The sequence below is a fragment of the Anopheles stephensi genome, unplaced genomic scaffold, assembly GCF_013141755.1.
Source record: "Anopheles stephensi strain Indian unplaced genomic scaffold, UCI_ANSTEP_V1.0 ucontig142, whole genome shotgun sequence".
In the NCBI taxonomy this organism is placed as follows: domain Eukaryota; kingdom Metazoa; phylum Arthropoda; class Insecta; order Diptera; family Culicidae; genus Anopheles; species Anopheles stephensi.
In genome coordinates, this window is record NW_023405061.1 from 35,001 (window position 1) to 38,028 (window position 3,028).

Sequence of the window (3,028 nt, forward strand, 5' to 3'; positions counted from 1 at the left end):
TGAGTCGCGTTCGTTATCGGAATTAACCAGACAAATCATTCCACGAACTAAGAACGGCCATGCACCACTACCCTTAAATTTGAGAAAGAGCTCTTAATCTGTCTTACCTCGATAAGTTCGGACCTGGTAAGTTTTCCCGTGTTGAGTCAAATTAAGCCGCAAGCTCCACTTCTTTTTTTTTTTTTTAAATTGCATTCGTTTATTCATTTAAATTTATAAATGTTTTGCCGCGTTACTTATTTATAAACAATAAACGATACAGAAACACGCATGAACAATTATAAAACGAATAAACCTCTCCATTGCCGGCGGCCTTCCCGGCGGAGGCGTAGCCACCGGCTGCAATGGCGTCCCTGACTACATTTAGTAAGGGCACGCGCCCCGCCTAGCTATTCGTAAACGCAACATTAAAAAATGAAGGACTTACGTTTACACACCTAACATTAACGAAGCGGGCGTGCCCGCGGTTCGTCGAGTCTCCATTTTTTCCTAATACTAACGATGAGTATGTACGCACACACACATGCACACACATAATCACGCTAACACTTTGACGCTTACGGTGGGACAGAACAAACATCCGCACAAAACGTAAACGAACAAGACGGACCTAACTCTCACCGTGCACGCGCACGCTCTCTCTCCTACTGCCGGTCGGGTACGAACATCCGCACAAAGCGGACGACGCAAAATGCCGAACGTACCCGAACCGAGCGCACGCGCGCTCTCTCTCGCCCGACTGTGCTAGAACGAACGACCGCACAAAGCGGAGACGGCAAAATGCCGGTCTCGCCCGGTCGTGTTTTCGCACGCTCGCTGACTGGCCGATCGTTTCGGCCGTAACCGCTCCCACTCAACGCGTAGACGTGTTGGTGGTCGCGATGGCGGCTTCTACGTCGGCCGACATTAAGCCGCGATGGCGATCCTGTCGCTCGTGGCGGCGTTGGCGTTCTCGCGCGCGCCTGTTGGCCCGTCGTCGGGCTAGCTCCTCCTCCGTCGGCGGTGCTCTGCTTCGGCGAGTTCGGCCCGAACGCAATGGCGGCAATGTACCCGCGCGTAATTGGGCGCGGTATTCCCGCTGCCGTTGGTTCCGCCTTAGCCGACGACGAAGTAACACTTCGGCCGATGGCGGAACCCGTTCGGGCCGAACTGGGCGTTGACTCTCCTGCTGCTGATTGGACGGGTGCTGTTGTTGGTCCATGTCCATCTCCCCGATGGCGGATGTCTGCCGTTGCCGGCGTCTTCGCCGTTGGCCAGCGTTTCTGGCTTCACGGCGGACCTGTTGCCGAACGCGTTCCGCCAGCTCATTGGCGGAAACGATCCCGCCAGCGATGGCCGCGTTTTCGGCAACCTGCTGCTCCAGCCACCTTTGTTGTAGGAAGGCAAGCTCCACTTCTTGTGGTGCCCTTCCGTCAATTCCTTTAAGTTTCAACTTTGCAACCATACTTCCCCCGGAACCCGATTTTGGTTTCCCGGAAGCTACTGAGAGCACCGAATGTAGTAGCGTCTCCCAATTGCTGATTGGCATCGTTTACGGTTAGAACTAGGGCGGTATCTAATCGCCTTCGATCCTCTAACTTTCGTTCTTGATTAATGAAAGCATCCATGGCAAACGCTTTCGCTTCAGTTGGTCCTACGACGGTCTACGAATTTCACCTCTCGCGCCGTAATACCAATGCCCCCAACTACTTCTGTTAATCATTACCTCTGGGTCTATACAAAACCAACCAAAAGACTCAGACCGAGGTCATGTTCCATTATTCCATGCAAGATTATTCTCGGCCAACGCCAACCCTGGGCGGGTGTGGACGCTTTTGTACTAGCCTGCTTGAAGCACTCTAATTTGTTCAAGGTAAATGGGAGCTGCCCGGGCACCACGCACCGGCTCGGGACGTGCCCGACCGATCACGAGGTTGACGCCCAGGCACACCATTGTGAGTCGCAGCCGCGAGCTCGCGCACGAACGTATCCGGCGTGTGCCGGGCGCCCGCGGCGGTCGCGTGTCTGGACGGGGAATCAACTTCGAACGTTTTAACCGCAACAACTTTAATATACGCTAGTGGAGCTGGAATTACCGCGGCTGCTGGCACCAGACTTGCCCTCCACTTGATCCTTATTGAAGGATTTATGCTCAATTCATTCCAATTATGGACCATCGTTAGAGAGGTCCATATTGTTATTTCTCGTCACTACCTCCCCGTGCCGGGATTGGGTAATTTACGCGCCTGCTGCCTTCCTTGGATGTGGTAGCCATTTCTCAGGCTCCCTCTCCGGAATCGAACCCTGATTCCCCGTTACCCGTCGCAACCATGGTAGTCCTCTACACTACCATCAATAGTTGATAGGGCAGACATTTGCAAGATCTGTCGTCGGTCAAGCGACCATACGATCGGCATCCTTATCCAGACTTCAACTCAAGCCGCCCGGAGGCGATTGGTTTTACTAATAAGTGCACCAGTTCCACCGCCCGCAAGCGGACAGCGGTCCCGGCATGTTGCATGTATTAGCTCTGGCTTTTCCACAGTTATCCAAGTAACTGATGGGTGGATGATCTTGTGAATTATGGCTGTTGTACTGAGCCTTATGCGGTTTCACATTCATTTATGTTTGTACTTAGACATGCATGGCTTAACCTTTGAGACAAGCGTATATTACTGGTAGGATCAACCAGAATTCGTCTTCGTCAATTGCTTGTTCGATATTTTTTGTCTACCAGGGCACCAGTCCCCGCAGACTCTCTTTCTACGTTCATCAGGTGACACAATCTTTGTTGTGACCACTCTCATTGACCTGCGGCAGTACACCGACTCCACAGCGCCAATAACCACACGAGCAAAGGTTGTTCAGGAGGATGTCAGATTATCGATGTACATCGTACACCAACATTTGACGTACCGAGGCATTACACCCCGCACGCCCCCAACAGGACCAATCAAGGCTCGCATACGACCTGCGACTTACTGCGGCTCCCTGAAGGTCCCCGTAGGACGACCATCACCAGTTAAGGTGTAGTTGACTTGTCAGGGCA